Below are 16,489 nucleotides of genomic sequence, written 5' to 3'. Positions count from 1 at the left end.
AGATGTGAGATAGTGGCTGAGGTGGGAATAATGGGGGATGCTAGCCAAGGAGTTTTGCCAGGACACACCTACTGCTTGGCTGGTATCTATGACCTATTTCTAGCATGGCTCAGATCACACATGACAATGTGATACCTTACAGGCTAACAAAATGATCCCAACTTTTTGGGGATGCCCAAGAGAGGTCACAGGTAACGGTCTAAATCTTTGAACAACAACCTCCAACAACTTTTGTCTTACCACAAACTGTTGTCGTTGGCAGCTCAGCAAGGATGCAATGGGTACCGGACACTATATGGATCTTGGTTTGCCTGAAAAACCACTTGGGCTTTCAAAGGGTCAGTGGCTTCTCTGGCATCTGACAACCCTAGTCAATGCAGTCCCTTAAGTATACCCCCTCTCAAATGACACAGTCTTTGTCCCACTCCCATCACCATCTTCTGAGTCTTCTTACATTAGGGGCCGACAGGCAAGGAATTACATTGGAAACTGGCAGGGCAGAACACACTAAACAGAAAAGCAAATGCCAATAAAGATCAATTAATCAATTACAAAACAGAAAGTAGAGGAAAATGATAAGAGCAAATGGCACTATTGGTTGTATCAGATGTCAGGTGTTTGGTCAAAGATCATCTTCCACACAGCGTGAAGGAACATTGACACAGGGCTACACAGACTGTGAGTCACAAAGTCATGGCACTCCTGCAAGAGCCATTATAGGGATCTCAGGGATCATGTTTTACAAGAGCCAAGACAAAAACTGATCCTGACTACTTCAGAGACAAATCACAACAGAGTCCTTACACTGGATGAGAAGCCTATGGATGGGGAGAAGCAGAGAAATAAAACAATTCCCATGCCTTAGACTCCACCACAGAGCGTAGGAAGGAGTCTCCCTCCCTGGTCCTTTTTCTGAAGGTCACAGTGTAAGGAAGAAGGTATTTTCCATAGACAAAGAACTAGCTAATTCAGGACACATGAATCCAGTAAATCAACCAGACCAGAGAAATGGTCCACATGCTAGTGCTGACTAAAATCACACTGGGAATTAGCAGAAGCATTACACAGAGGACAACCCTGCCAGGCCCATCTTTTCTATTCTTTCTAAGGATAAACAGGAGGTGTTCAGTATAAGAAGGCATTTCTGCCACAGATAATTTTATTAGCCATTCTCAAGAGAAACAGTTGAAAGGTATTTCCGTACTCACTACAAGGTAAGGAGAGCAGGTTGCTGCAGGAAGAGCTAAAAGTGGGGGGACAGCCAAGGGGGCAAGAGCAAGAAGCACTATTGCTTTCACTAGAGAGTCAGGCTATGCGAGCTGGGAAGAAGCAGTCCAATAACTGCTCACACTAGTGGGTTTGAAATGATCTGTAGCTGTTCAGGGAAGTGTTGCAAAGCTGCTGCAGGCAGCTCAAGGGAGATTCCTGCTCTGTGAACGGCAGAAGCCAAAACTGTCCAAGCAAAGTAACTGCTTTCCAGGCTGATCAAGCGGTGATGATAGTGCTGCAAACACAAAGGCAGCAGCACCACTACGGAGCGCAGCTGCCTACCAGCACACATAGGGCAGGAGAAAGGCTTGATTCCCTTGCAGCAAGGACAACAGAGGAAAAAAACATCAACAAAACCAACAACAAAAATCAAGTATGCAAAGATGATCAGAGGACTAGGAAACCTGACAAATGAAGTAACGTTGAGATAACTGAGTGTGTTCACCCTTGAGAGGAGAAAGCTTAGGGGAGACCTCATGACAATGTACCAGTGCGTAACAGGTATCTACCAAGAGACTGGAGACTCCATTTTTACAAAGAATCGCATGGGAAAGACAAGTGATAATGGGTGTAAATTGCTCCTAGGAAGATTCCGAATGGATTCCAGAAGAGAATTTTTCACCATGAGAACAGCTAAGCATTGGAATAATCTTCCTAGGGAAGCGGTGGATTCCTCTACGCTGGACACTTCTAAGGCTCAGCTGGACAGGGTTCTGGGCCATCTCATTTAAACTATATATTACCTAAAAAGGTTGGACCAGATGATCCTTGAGGTCCCTTCCAATCTGGCTTTCTGTGATTTTATGAAAGAACAGTGAGATGATAGGAGGCATAAAAGATGATGGTAGGAGTCATGTGAAAGATTATAGGTCATTCCCAGCGATGGAATAACTCTTCAATGCTGGCATCCAGAGCACAGTTAGCCCAAGAATCATTTAACAGAGGAAAGTAAGATGAAATCAGCAGAAATTATTATCCCACCTAAAACATACCCAGCCCAGGGGAAGCCCTGAAATGTATGCTGCAGTTGTACTAGTTGTCTTTAGAAGGCTGCCTAATCCTGTGATTATTTACATTTGCAGCTCTGCTTACTCCAATAATAAGAACAGTCAGGATATTAGTTGATTGCTGAGGGAACTGAGGAGGAATTTTAATCCCAGACCCTCTGTTCCTGCATTGCACAGTTGGCAAGGTGCATCACTGCAGGCAGCTCAGCTCTCCTGACATTGTTGGAGCCATGGTGTTGGATTAGATACACGAGGGTTCTGATGCATGATGACAAATCTCATGTTGCACAATTCACCCGAAGTATGTGGGTATCTGGTATAAATATACACCTTGTCATCTGTTACAGTGCTTAGCAAACTTGATTGCCTTTCTGCTCAACCTAGTGTGGAAGGCTGTAGCTGGCAGCCTTCCTCCATTCCGTTCTCTCTCAGGCTTCTTGTGTGGATCAGGCTAGCCAGGGACCACCACGTGAGGGGCCTCCAGCCAGCATCTTCCTAGAGGCATGTTCCTCATCAGAGATTTATGAAAACCCAAGATGCTTCATCTGGTCTCCTAGGCTAATCTCAGTGTCAGGATTTGGGCAACAGAGCTGGATCTATCTGTAATGAGGTCTAGGGGAAGAACAAATAACAAATGCTGTGGAACTCTGTCCTGTGGGTATGGTCACTTGCATATAGAGGACATGGAGAGCATAATGCAGACAGAGGTGTTAAAGGAAGGGGTATTGGGGGTGTTCCTGCCTCTCTCCACTTTCCAGAGAAATTTGTAGGTAGACAGAAGGCTGACTTTGGGGGTTCACAGGTGGATATGATCTTTTTTCTCCCAAGTTTCACGGGGCATCATAGATTATTTCTTCTTCTGGAAGCAACTCCAAGAATTAAAGATTCATATCATCCACATACTCACTGTAGAGCTTTTTGGGCCTTGCTTTGATGATAACATGGAGCTGACGGGGCTGAGCTGTAATTCAGTGAGTAAAAGCGCTTCCTAGGGTTTTTGGAAGGCAGAGGGATGTGTGGCTCTGAAAGACAGTGGAATATCAACTGAATCAGGTAGTATCTTGTTATAGTTCCCAAGAAGCCATGCATGCGTAAACACACCAGAGCAGCTTAGCCAATAAAAGTAAAGGTGGTGCCGTGGGTATGAGATGGAGCTGGGGCAGGGCAGAGGTGAAGTGAGGAGCTGACTAATAGGTTTACACTTGTTCCACACACTGCAGTCATGGCAGGTCCCTATCTTGCTCCTGGGCAATGCAGGACTTCCCAGGAGTTGCTCATAGTCCATGAGTCCTTCTGATGTCTGTAAAGGCTGAGGTGCTCATGATTTTGAGGGCACGGTTAGCAGGTCCCGGAATTGGGTCCAAAGTTCTCACCATTTTTTTTTCAGACTCATCGGGGTAAAAGATAGCCTCAGGACACCTTTAATGTATCTTTTTAAGGGGCTTTCTTTCTAAATGACATTCTGAAGTAGGAGTTTCTTCTTGTGCATCACGCAGAAGACGTATAACCATGCAGCACAGCAAGCAGCTTTGTGACAAAGAAACCAGAACTCCTGCACATTTCATCCCAACTCTGGAAAGGCCTTGCAGACTTTACCAAAGAGCCAGGGTGTGAGAAGAGGGAGGCAGAGGTGAGAGGTAGGAGTGAAGTACTCAGGACTATTGCAGAAGCAAGGAGCATGGGCATTGCCTATACTAGAGGGATGGACTGGCAGTGAGTCACTGGATGCCGTGCAGTAATGGGGCAGCACAAAGAAATGACAGATCAGATATACGGACAGGAAGAATAAAAACTCCAGGAAACTTGAAAGACTATCGTAGTGGCTTGAGGGAGTACAAACAGTTCCGTGGGGAGGTATGTGGAGCTGGGGGCATCTGAGAAACATTACAATCATCTACCAAGTAGACAGATCCTGATCAGTCAGTAGGATCTCTTCCCCAAGGCAGTACCAGAGGCTCACGGGCACAATCCTTCCAAAAACGGGGACACGCAATTGTAAACTGTCCAGCACCGAGGATCCGTGTGTGCCCTTCCAGCCTTTCGACGGCTGAAGACCTCAGTCTCTTGCATTGTCACTAGAGGTCAGTGCAAGCCTAGCAAATACCTCTGCTCAATGCATCTTATGTTCTTGTGATTTGAGGCATGAACACGGCCAGCTAGGGACAGTGCTGCTTTATCATAGTATGATTCAGAAATGGGACTGTGCCATAGTTTCTCTTGGCAGCCCTCAGACAGGCTCCCCAGTGGCCTGTGGCATGTCACACAGAAAAAGAAAGAGGCATGTCAGAGGCACCTTGTCCTGCATAAGATGTAACATCATGGAAGTATTTATCAACGATGAGAAATCTACAGGGCAAATGGAAATGGAAGAAAAAACTCTACAGAGGAATGAGTAAAAACTTTCTAGCCATCAGCCCTGAAAAAAATGTGGCTCAATTCACTTCAGTCCCTGAGAGCTGGATTGGGCTCAAGAAGATAAAGGGATTTTCCCCTAACTTCTGTAGTTAATGCCATCCCCTCTACTGTGTACTGTCAGAGAAACCAAGGTACTTTTCTAAATGTAACTAAATGCCTTATGCTGGGGCAAGCAGGATAGAAAGAGAGAATGGAGGGAGTGCTAGGGTGGCCTGAAGATTGAAAGAGTACAGCCGTTTAGGACCTCTACAGTTCCTGCTTCAGAAGAGCCCTTTCTAGTTAACTCCACTTACAGTGGATCTTAACAGGACAGGGTCTTTTCCCAGTTTTCCAAAGAGCAACCCCCAGGTTCCTAAAGTCTGACTGCAACAGACCAGTAGCTATATCTGTATTAAGGTAATCAGCTTTCAGAGGAATGTTTTTAGTACTGATGAGTGAAATCTGTGGGAAGTGCAGAGGGCTATCAATGTAAGTATCTCATTTCAAACACCTAAGCCAGAAAAAAATGGACACAGACACCCAGTAGAGACCTTGAAAGCCCACAGCAGGGAGGCAGAGAAATCAGAGAAGTCATTTCTTTTTTTGCCACATGCCTAACGGAAGATTTGCAATGACCTTGCTGCAATAAAGGAAAAGTGTGTATTTACAGTACAGTAAATCTAATGGTCACTGCTGTATAATTGCATGCCCATAGAGAGGCATGACTGCATGAGATGGAAGTGTGGTAGGGCCCAGACAGCAGGAGGCAGGTGAAGCTGAGCATAGAAGAAGGTGATCTTTTACTCATTCCAAGGATTCTGCAAATTAGAAAGCATTTATTTGATCCAGTCATCAAAGCTTTGACAGAGATGAGAGAGGTCCAAGAAAAGACCATGGCTTTGGGGATTGTGGGAGTTCCTGTGGCACTTTGACAACTGTCTCCTTTTAACTTCTCATCTTAACCTCTCAGGGGTTGGAGAGACTTAATTTTCCTCCAGCTGTTTGCATCCTTGGCACACAGCTGCCACCTCCCAATCTGCCTCCATAGGAGTGGGAAATCAGAGGGGACCTGTCAGGCTCTCAAGCTCTTTCTAGGATGCGCTGCACTTGCAACAAAGGAAGGGGAAAGGTTGTGGGTATAACAAGAGTTTGGGGCCGGGGGAGGTGGTGCAGAACAGATACAGATCCCACAGCCTTCAGAGAGATCTGGCAGCAAGGGGCGGATATCCTGCCCCCACCCTGAGGCAAGAAAGGGGCTCAGCTGTTTAGGTCATGCTTGGTGCATGGCAGAACAGGTAAAGCTGGCAGTCTGCTTGCCCCTCACCACCTCCCCAGATGCTATCCTGTGCATCTGCCTGCCTCATCCATGCCTGCAGGTAATGAACAGTAATGAGTGTTAAAAGGAAACAGACCCTCCAAGGAGAACTTCTCCCTATTACTTTCACAATGTGACTAGCAAACAAGGGCATTTGGGTCAGGATTCATAAACTCTCGAGCAAATATTGGTCACGAAGGATCAAGCACAGTTACATCCAGATCCAGCATGCTTCTAAGATGGGGCTGACTTGTAGTGCCAACAGAGCAGTTACTACACAATGGCTGTTACGAAAATTCACATTCAGATGGTTGTGGCTTTGACACATACTAAGCACCTACACTGAGCTCCTCTCATGCTAAGCCTCTCTGTTCCATTATATTTTTCCACTCATAGGGATCTTTACACTATTTGTTTCTAAGGCAAAGATTAAAGCAAACCAGATGCGATCTACCATGACTCTTCCCTTTCATCCTTTCCTAGATAACTTCAGCCCTCACTGTACTGTGGAGATGGAAGACAAGTTTGGCAGAACAGCAAGTCAGCAGTCATACAGGAGCCCTTTATTGCCCAGAGGAAAATTAATGTTACTTAGGCCAACACATATACTATAAATAAAACCATTACTTGCTCAGAGGAGCTGTGATCAGGAAAGGTAGCCCATTCCTTTTTTTCTGACCATTCTAGCTGTGTTGCATGTCTCCAAATATCAGCAAATATTTGTGCCATAGTAGAGTCAGATCTAGATGCAATTCAGGTGGAAAGTACTACACAGCCCCACCAGGTGTGGCTAAGAGAACCATGTGTCACATCAGGTGGAGCTAAGAGAACAAATCCATGTCTATATTTCAGAGTTATCCTTTTTTTTCCCAGGATCACTCATATAAATGCATCCAAGCAAAATGGAGCTCTTCTTTCATCAGACTGCTCTCTCAATGAGTAGTTGCAATGGATGGAAGCCACAGACCCTGATCTCTTGCTTCTTATCTCTTTCACTGTACTGAATTGCTCTGTTTGTAACAGCATCCTTCATGCTTATGGATTAATCTTAATTTTCATAGTTTCACATGCCCTATTTTACAACATTTGAGAGCAAAACTGCAAACTCACCTCTAGCAGGTCTGGGAAGACAGATTTCTAGTATGAGAGAGAGAAATTATACCTCCTTTGTCTCCCATGTCTACCAAAATCTTATGCCTAGCTGTTCCCAATATACAAAACAAGGCAACAGTCTGCATTCCCATCTCCAAGACCGTCAGATTAACAGGCATAGCATAGATAAACTTGTCATTATTTAATCAACAACACCCTTCTCCTCACGTCATCCCCAGCCTTTCCAGGGATGGGCTGGCTCACACATGCCATGTCACCCCCCCATCTCACAGCTTCCTTGGGGACTGCTGCCTTCTTGCTTTCCAGTGCTGCCAACTTCCAGAGCTCCCACGGGTACTCAAAGGGCAAATGTCTCAGCTCTAATCCTCAAAGCCATCAGCAATTATCTTGCATCAAGTTTGCCACTCTCCTCTACAACATGTGCACTCCTAGTTCCCACCAGTGCTGAAAGCTTCCAACAGCCCTTGTCTTTTCAAAGGGCACTGCAGACAGCCATTTACACTTTAAATAGATATTAAAATGAAGCCACCTGCATGCCTTCCAGTTCCCAAACTGTAGAGCAGAGTGATGGATAATGGAAGTGTACCAACACATCAACAGTTTCCACTAGCAACTGCTGCAGAATAGCAGGATACCAACTTCAAATATGGACAGGAAGCGGCTTTTGATATCAAATGTAAGTTTCAACCCCACAAGTATCTCTAAAAATAAGCATTTTGTTCCCACCTGCTCTTGATTTGGTAGCAAATGAATTGTGGAGAAGGACCAAACTCTAGAAACAGAAATAATAATAGAGGTACAGGTTTAATTACCTGATGCTATATTCTTGCTCTTTCTATTGGACCTGCTGCCTCATTCAGCACACAGAAGCTTCACAGATGAGGCTGTCTTCTTTATTCACTCTGTGGCTGTACTTATCTGCACACCAGAAGCACGCTGTGCAGCATACAAAACTCTGCTTCCCTCCTGGCCTTTTCTATTTGCCTCGTTATTATCACTGCTGAGCAGTTCCCAAACTCAAAAGGACTTTTGTCTTCCAGTCACCGCTACAAAACCAAACCGTTATCACGGGCATTTTATAGACAGAGGAATTGATTCATGGGCAGATCACAGCTAAAAATCTGCAATGCTGACCATTAATTTTGGCCACAACCATGGCTCACAACCTCAGCATACAAAAGGAAACAGCTCATGGCCACTACTGAAAAGCTGGGTGTGTGTAATTTGTTCAGCATCACATTCAAAGTCCACGGTAAATGCAGAGAAGAGTGGGTTTCTACAACCCACTCTAAGAGTCTCAGTACAGCTAGCTATATTTATTTTCTTACCTGCACACAGAGGTAGAAGGAAGGTTGCACACATCTTCTTAAGCCATGACTCACCTCAGGTCAGGATTCCTGATCTGGGAAACACCATGAAGCTTCCCACCAATGTAAACCCTCCGGATGTGAAATGCAAGAATGCAAGGTAGATGTCAAAAGGATCAGTTAATCTTAGGTGCCGCTACCAAGACACTAATAACCTCCATGCACTCAAAGCACAGCTCCCATGGGTTTCAGTTGCAGTGGTGATTTCTGCAAATCAGACCCCAAGTTCTCCCATTAGTCTCTTTCCTCCCCTGAAATAGGTGATGTCTGTATACATCTGCTTTTGAACAATTAAGTACAAGCACTGTCTTGGCTGAGAACCAAGTGCTGCAAATTTGCATCCCAACTTTACGCCTTCTTGCGCATTGAGCCTATCCAGATGGCAGTCTGTATTCGAGGCTAAATGATCTGCTTCCCCTCCCCACAGTATGTGCGCTGTAAATCACTGACAAATGTTCCTGATGGTCTTTTAGAGGGAAGACAGATCAAATCCATAAAGTGTGTTTTAAAATACCAGGTTCTCAGGAAACTTATGGTCTGCAACTTTGGTGCAGAGCACAGATTCAGCTGGATGACTTAAAATGCCTGCAAGTAAGCTTCCCCTAGCAGCTCATTCTTCCCAAGTCCCCATGCCTGGGACTTTCCTTTCTCAGGCAAAGATTTTGCCAGACTTGGCTTACTCACTAAACTCAGTCACCACAGTTCTCTGCCCCCTCCAGAGAAAGACTCTTTTAGAAGAGACAAGCAGACTAGAACTTTTGGAAAAATTTCAAGAAGAAAAGCTAGAGTTTGGTCTGTTTGAAAGTTGACCACTGCTCACTACAGAAGCTGCTGGAGACATTTCGTCTAAGGTAGAATTTTACACTCTCAGTTCATGACCAGGAGATGTGTTCATCATGTGAAATACAGCTGCATTTTCTGCTCATAGAGCACTGCACAGAATACAGGGATCTGCTCACAGGACCAGATCTCAAACACTGGGGAGGTATCTTAGGATAACTTTGTGTGGCCACACATAAGATACTTCTCTCATTTGACAAGAGGGTAAAGAGGCACAAACCAACTTAGTCTCAGTAAATGCCCCCATAATATCACATAGAAAGCTATGGCAAAGGCAGGCACTGCCTCTAAATTGTCCTGACAGCACTTAAAAGCCTTAACATGAAAATACCTGTGTCCTGCTTGGGGACCTCCATCTAATTCTCTTAAAAATTTCCAATATCTGTAGTGACTAAGGCAAAGGCTTCATACTTTCAGTCTTTATTGCTGCTGAGCTCTGACCTCTCCCAAAAGCTGCTCCCACTGTGTCTGCTCAGTGAGGCATGGTCCTGTGTTGAAACACCATGTGCTCTTGTATTAAAATATCCGTGAATACTTTGGGATGCCTAAGAAAATAATTCAGGTTCATACCAAATTTAATTGTGACATTTCCTGAGTACTTGATTTCCTTCCTCAAATTAAATCTTACTATCAAAAGACTGTTCTTCAGTGTGTGCAGTTTGCTTGTAAGAAGAAATGCTCTCCTGTGTAGTTCGCGGTGTTTCTGTCCTCTTAAACTGAATCTGACAACTTAAGTTATTTTCATGCCTTGAGCTAACCATCTGCATAGGCTATAGCTTACATGTAATATCCCGCACAAAATATAAATACATCCACATGTGCATTCCAACAAAATTCCAATGCTGTTTCTCAAAGAATATGTGAGCAAGAGCCAGGGGCCAGCAAAACAATTTTCAGCTTTTAAGTGACAGACAATGGAAGTGATTCAGTCTTGCATCTAGTAAGTACTGGCAGATTGGCCAGGATTTGGATGCTAACAAAGAAACTCAGTACATGCGCCTGATTTCAATTAATGAGCATGTGTCCATATGGCTCCGTGTGTGTATGTGTTTATACTGAGTGTTCTTTCCTGTTAATGGGTGTTGCATAAGTACAAGCGTGCATGTACGTGCCTGTGAAGACAGGCTCGGAGCTAGTTCAAAAACGCCCAGCAGCACAGGCAAATATTAGTGTTGACACCAAGGACAAAAGCTCTTGTATATTACCTGTGATGAGACCCTGGAAGTACTGTATTTTAAACAGAAAACCCCTCTTCCCTGGCAGGAAAACAGATCCACGCAACAGCAGTGAAAACACCAGACTTCGAGCCACTGACCATGTGGGATCTGCCACTGTGTTGAACAGGGTAGCGACAGTTGGTGCTGGGACAAACCTCACCCAGGGAAGCAGAAGGACCAGCCATCACACCCTCTTCTGGTAGACATGCCAGCCAGCCTGCCCAGCTCTGCCTGCAGTGCTAGGAGGCAGAGAACACCCGTGCTTACTGCTTAAGTGGTTGGTACCGTTCTTCTCTTGCAGCAGCAGTTCCTGCTGTTCTGTTGCTCTGGGCAGCCAGCCTTCCTAGGAAATGTCCTGCTCTGCCACTGCCTGCAGCCAGCCCACCTGTGGGCAGGTCATCCTATGGACCAGCCTGAGATTTGCCAGCAAACAACATGGCTGTGTGTCTCCACCACAGCACTTGCTTCTCCTTTAGCTTTTTTTCTTTTAAAACAGCATAGTTGTTAGCTCAGTAGTTGTCAGATGGGTAGAAGGAGGAATAGGCAAATGAGATAAAATACTTTGTACATGATAGGAAATTTAGACCCAGCAAGTTTTAAACAATCTGAGCATCCTTAAGCTGAATTTAATTCTTTATCCCCCCTACCCTGGCCCCATGACAGTTTCTTAAATTATAATTGGTTCTGCAAATGATAGACTAGTTCAAAATTAAGATGTAATAAGGAGGCTGATGACGACCATACAGAACCAAAGACTCTGATAAGGTGCTTGCCTGCCATTTTAGGGTTATCTTGCCTTTCCAGCTCTGCATTTCTTTCCCCTAAGATGCACTATGCTTGCATTGTTCTAACCAATGTTTAATTTAAGTTGCTGCACTTTCATCTCTGTTCATATCAGTGCCTAAATAGTTGCTTCAAGTATCCCTTCAAGCTATTCTCTCATGTTTTTCATAATGGCCACATACACAGGGCTCAGGACCTAACAGTCCTGGCATATCTGTGGATCCCAAAGAGCAAGAAGGGAGCCTGATATCATCAGCACAACAATGACAGCTATTTGGAAAGGAGGAAGTTACGGCAACTTAAGCCATGTGATCAGGCTGCATTAAGGAACAACTCAGCTTCTTGGAAAAAGGTCTGGGCCCAGATATCTTAACAGCTCTGGGGCTATGTGCAAGACATTTACTCTCGCCTTGTCAGACTCCTGGTAGCAGTGCAGCTATTGCCTAGCCCAGTTTTAAACCTAACTCTATCTGCAATAAAGTTAAACAGTTTTTACATTAGCACTGTGCATAAGCCATTTACTCTTGCCAACACCAGCCCTTTATCATCCTAGAAAGTATGCTGGATGCAAAAACAACATAAGCACTTCAGCATCTTCTGCTCAAACTCATAGCCTTAATTACTACTAAACCCTCACCTGATCCATATTGAACCTTTTTGGACCTTCTATAAGTGAAGACATTTTCCATCCTCTACACTGAACAGCTATTTTGATGCCTTCTTCCAATGCAGAGACAATCCTCTGTGACAATTAGCAAAGAAAGCCACAAATTAATTCACAAACAAGCCTTTATTCCATATTTCCTTTACAGAAGCACTTCTAGTGTCTGAGCAACACAGAAATACTCTCAGCATTTTGTGTTAATTTTCCTGTCCAACTTTGAGCTTGACTGAGCTCAAAGTAAAAGATTGTTTCTGAAAAGTGCTGTTACTTTAATGGAGTGCAAAGAGTTGTAACTTTGACCACATTCAAAATATAGATTGGAGTTCGAGTGTTGCTTTGACTGAGCTCAAAGTAAAGAGCTGTAACTTTGGCTGTATTCAAAGCAAATATTGAAATGTTGAGTAGAATCCCTGAAGTGACTCTCATCACTTTGGACTGCCATGCAAACATTCAAACAAACCGCCTCCATCCTGTCAAATAGGTCTGTTTGGCCTAGGTCATAACAACAGGTTTACTTCACCAAGGCCAGAAGGATAAAGGTCACCTATTCCCACCTCCTTCCCCCCAAGAAATCTTCAAGTGACCATGGAGAGTGAGGGGCACTTGTCTCAGAAGCAAGGCACTTGAGAGGCCCCCAGGGGGAAGACCACTACATGAATTGTGGTAGATCATGAGGCCAAATCGAGTGAAGCCTACTGAGAAAGAGAAGGGTGGGAAAACGGTAGACATCCAGACACTCACCATGCCAAAAAAAATCCTGTCTGTCATATTCGCTTCAACAAGAGCGCATTGACTGCTCAAGGAGACCTCCATGAACAAAAAAACCCACCGCAGGCCCTGAAGTCCCCAGTTTGCTCAGGAGTTCTTGAGGCAGTGCACAGCCGGTGAAATGAGACATGGGCTGAGAGGACAGGAACAGGGTGGCCGGAGCATGGACAAGTGAAGTAAGAAATGCAGGGAAGTGCACCTGTTTGGCAGAACAGCAAAGCCATGAGTGGGAATGTGGATCAGAGTGAGGGACAGCAAGAGTACTGGAGTTTTTAATGGATGGGATTAAATTTTAACACTCATTTATTTTAAAATCCTTTTTTTTCCCCTTTGATGATGGGATGATGGGATGCAATTACAAGCTTAAATTAATATGCTAAGACAAAAGACAACAGATGGATACTAACCAGGAGGGGAATAAGAAGAGACAATGAAGCAATTCTGGTCAGTCTGACAGATCGTGAGCTCAGCAGCCTCCTGCCCACCCGTATCCTTTCACAGACACATTGATCTTTGCCCTTCAGACTCTGGCTTCACTGTTTCCAGGAGATTTTTTTTTTTTTACTGTCTTTGTCCTCACCAGCATTTTTACTATTTATTTATGCCAAATCTGTTAGGGACCAAGTGCCTGAGGTCTCATGATGATGAAATTCCCAGCCAGGAAAAAGGCCTGAAGTCTTCTAGATGAACAAAGGGAGAAGGCAGAAAATCAGCTCAGAATTCATGAATGGCTGTACCTCTGTATATAGAGCAGCCTGCACATGACATGCCAGGCCTGTGGTCTGACCTGCAAGCAAACAGGAAAATCCATATGTAATCTACACACACAGAGCTTATTTGAAGCTATAAATTTGCAGGTTCCAGCCTGACACCATACTGGGGCTATTGAGGGAAAAAAAAAAAGGCAAGCTATTCTTCCACCCTGGTGATTGATTCTTCTGTGTCTTAGACATCACAGCTGAATCCAACCATACCTTTTCAAGCATTTTCTCTCCTCAATTAAATACAGACCTAGGTACTTGCAGCAAAGACTACTATCCTTCATGAAAAAGCTAATAACACTAAATACCAGCTTTCATCCTTCTAAACTCTCTAAGGCAAACACCAATACTATGATGGATTTAACTCTTTGGAGAGCATGAAGGACTTCAGGGCTAAAAGATAGAAATCACTTAGATGAGTTGAAACCATTATCTTCATGGAAACCAATGCAAGCTGATAATATTGATAAGAACGACAAATTCACTTCTTCCAGCATAATTCATCCTAGAGAACCTGAGTACAGTTTCTGGATGGCAAACAGTAGCTACTATTAACTTTTTTCCCAAATGTCTTGACAAGAAATTAAAGTTATCACAGCACTTATGCATTTCTTCTTCTAAGAGTGTGAAATAATCTGAAAACCTGGTAACATCAGTAAGCTTGATGTACCAATTTTAAATGTACATAATAGGATGGAAAATACAGGAGACAATACCATGATGTACCTTCACTTGAAACAGCGCTCTCCCTCTGAGCTTCTGAAATGAAACCCAGGCACTAACAAAGCCATCCAGTCATTTTGCCTCTGGTTTCAGTGGGACCAGGATATCAAGAAAGACATCACAGACACCAAACCAGAAACAGGAGCAAACCCCCAGAGGAGTAAAAGAGACTGTGGCATAAAGAGAGATGAGAATGATTGGCTTTGCTTGGTTTCAAGAAGCAATAAATAAGTGAGGGTTATAATAGATAAAAATATCAAAGGAATGAGAAAGCAAAATTACTGCCTTGTGCAGGAAATGGAAGGGCATTCAATTATAACAGAAGCAAGTACAACTTATTGTTGGAAAATGTTATTCAGGTTAACAATTTAGCAAAATGTAGAGCAGGATTCATGCATCTTGCAGATGATGGGAAATTTTAGGAGCTTTGTGTTTATCACAGGACATAAAAAACTGTTTCTAAGTGGCAGAGATTAAGCAGAAAGCATCCCTCTGGGAAAGTTATCCCTAAATAATGTCCTGTGGGATGTTCCCCTTTCCTCTGAGGCACTACAGAGAAGCCAGAGGGAGCCTACTTCATCCTGATCTCATCTACAGGATAATTCCAGGGAGGTGTTTTCACAGACGAGTGGAGGAATTGTATGCTATTTAATCTGGGCCCACTGGAAGTGCTTAGCAGCATCTCAGGCTACACTGTCAGGAGATCAATTATTACATCAATATGAAGAATTAAGAGCTTTGTCAGAAAAACATCAGGAAAGCAACTGCTTTAAAAGATACATAGACCAAATTATCACATTGTTGTTGCTGAGATGGAAGAGGGCCCTCCCTCCTATCCCTACCCCAATCCATGCAGCAGCGGAAAGGAAGCAGATTACAAAGATTAATTCCTTCAAGTCCCCCAGGTGAAAGTAACACTTTCCTCTAGTCCCCAGTAACGTTAGTGGAAAAGTTCCTCTTGGGCTGATTTGTGTTGACCTACAGAGCCACGTACGTGAATACAGTAAGTAAATGTTGACCTCAATGCCATAAAACAAAAGCAGCAGCCACAGCATAATGGCTTAAGGCTATTGCATAGTTTATTGAACACACAGAGGCTCTGCCTGCCTGGTAGGAGCTGAGCTGGCAGTACTACAGTGGTTCCAGGAGCCCTTGGCTCATAGCAGCTGGAGGAGAGCAGAGCTAAGTGGGGCAGAGATCACTTTGGCTGTAGGAATGTAGCTCTGCTCATCAGCAAGTGTGTGATAATGCAATCCTGCCTGGCTATGGGAGAAGAGAGGGAGGGACTGAAGCTATTTTCTTGAATGGGATCCTGAAGTTTTGAGTCACGGAAAACAAACATACATCCTGGAGATGAGGCTACAATCTCCGAATATAAGTCCATTTGCATTTTGGGGTGTAAATCACAGTACGTCTGCAGACTTCAATGGAAAAAAATGGTGGCACACTAGTATCTAATGCCAGACAACAGAGGAACCCAACACTGTATTTTAAAAGGAGTTCTGAAGATTTTTTTCCAATGTTCAAAAGCAATAGTGCGATCCTATTATTTCTCTGGAGCAAAATAACTTCTACTTCCTGTGTCCCTTACCACCCTAGATATCTAACAGATGACCAGGACAGGGAACAGCAGTCAGCTGTTGTCCAAGAGAATAGAACAGAGAATGCACAGCTGAGTGAGCTAGTTACCTTCTACTGGACTAGGACAGACGTATTCTGTACCTCATAAGCCAGCACAAACCATCTCAACTGCTGCAAATTTCTTAACCCGGTGTGCTCTGCTCTTGATAGGAGTCTGTGTTGCTACACCAGCCTTGTTCCTCCCTGTCCTTGCCTGCTTCTCTCACACATGTATGCACACACTGAGGACGAGTTTCCACCTCTGAGTGAAAGGTGACATCTCTTCTCTTCAGGAGGGGTGTTCAATGAGTTGGAAATTTAATCCAGGTTTTCAAAGCACTCAGGCTGTCCAGTGACTTGGCTTGACTTCCCACTGCTCTATAGCACTTTAAGGTTATTTGTTCTGTAAGGATTTGATTTTTATGCTCTCTGAGATAGGAAAAGAAAGAACCTTTTTAGCGTGTATCAGGGGCTGGCTTAGGAGGCTAAAGAAAAGCAAGGTCGTTGGTTCAGACCAAGCCATATCATTGTGAAAATGATAATGAGCCCATGATAGGAAGGGAACTAAGGCTCTCTTGCTTGATACGAATTATTGAACCACAGCAGGGCCATTAAGACTATCACCTCTGCACTATGTCACAGACAGGA

The 16,489-nt window shown here is 44.0% G+C and overlaps 1 protein-coding gene across 1 annotated transcript in view; it reads right to left on the bottom strand.

The window, feature by feature from the left end:
• Positions 1-16,489, bottom strand: part of GSG1 (germ cell associated 1) — a 92,476-nt gene that overhangs the window by 54,199 nt on the left and 21,788 nt on the right. The gene's annotated exons all lie outside the window — the stretch shown is intronic.

This window comes from Cuculus canorus, chromosome 1, assembly GCF_017976375.1.
Source record: "Cuculus canorus isolate bCucCan1 chromosome 1, bCucCan1.pri, whole genome shotgun sequence".
NCBI classification, from domain to species: domain Eukaryota; kingdom Metazoa; phylum Chordata; class Aves; order Cuculiformes; family Cuculidae; genus Cuculus; species Cuculus canorus.
Note: the sequence above shows the minus strand (reverse complement) of the source record. Positions and strands in the feature narration are given on the sequence as shown.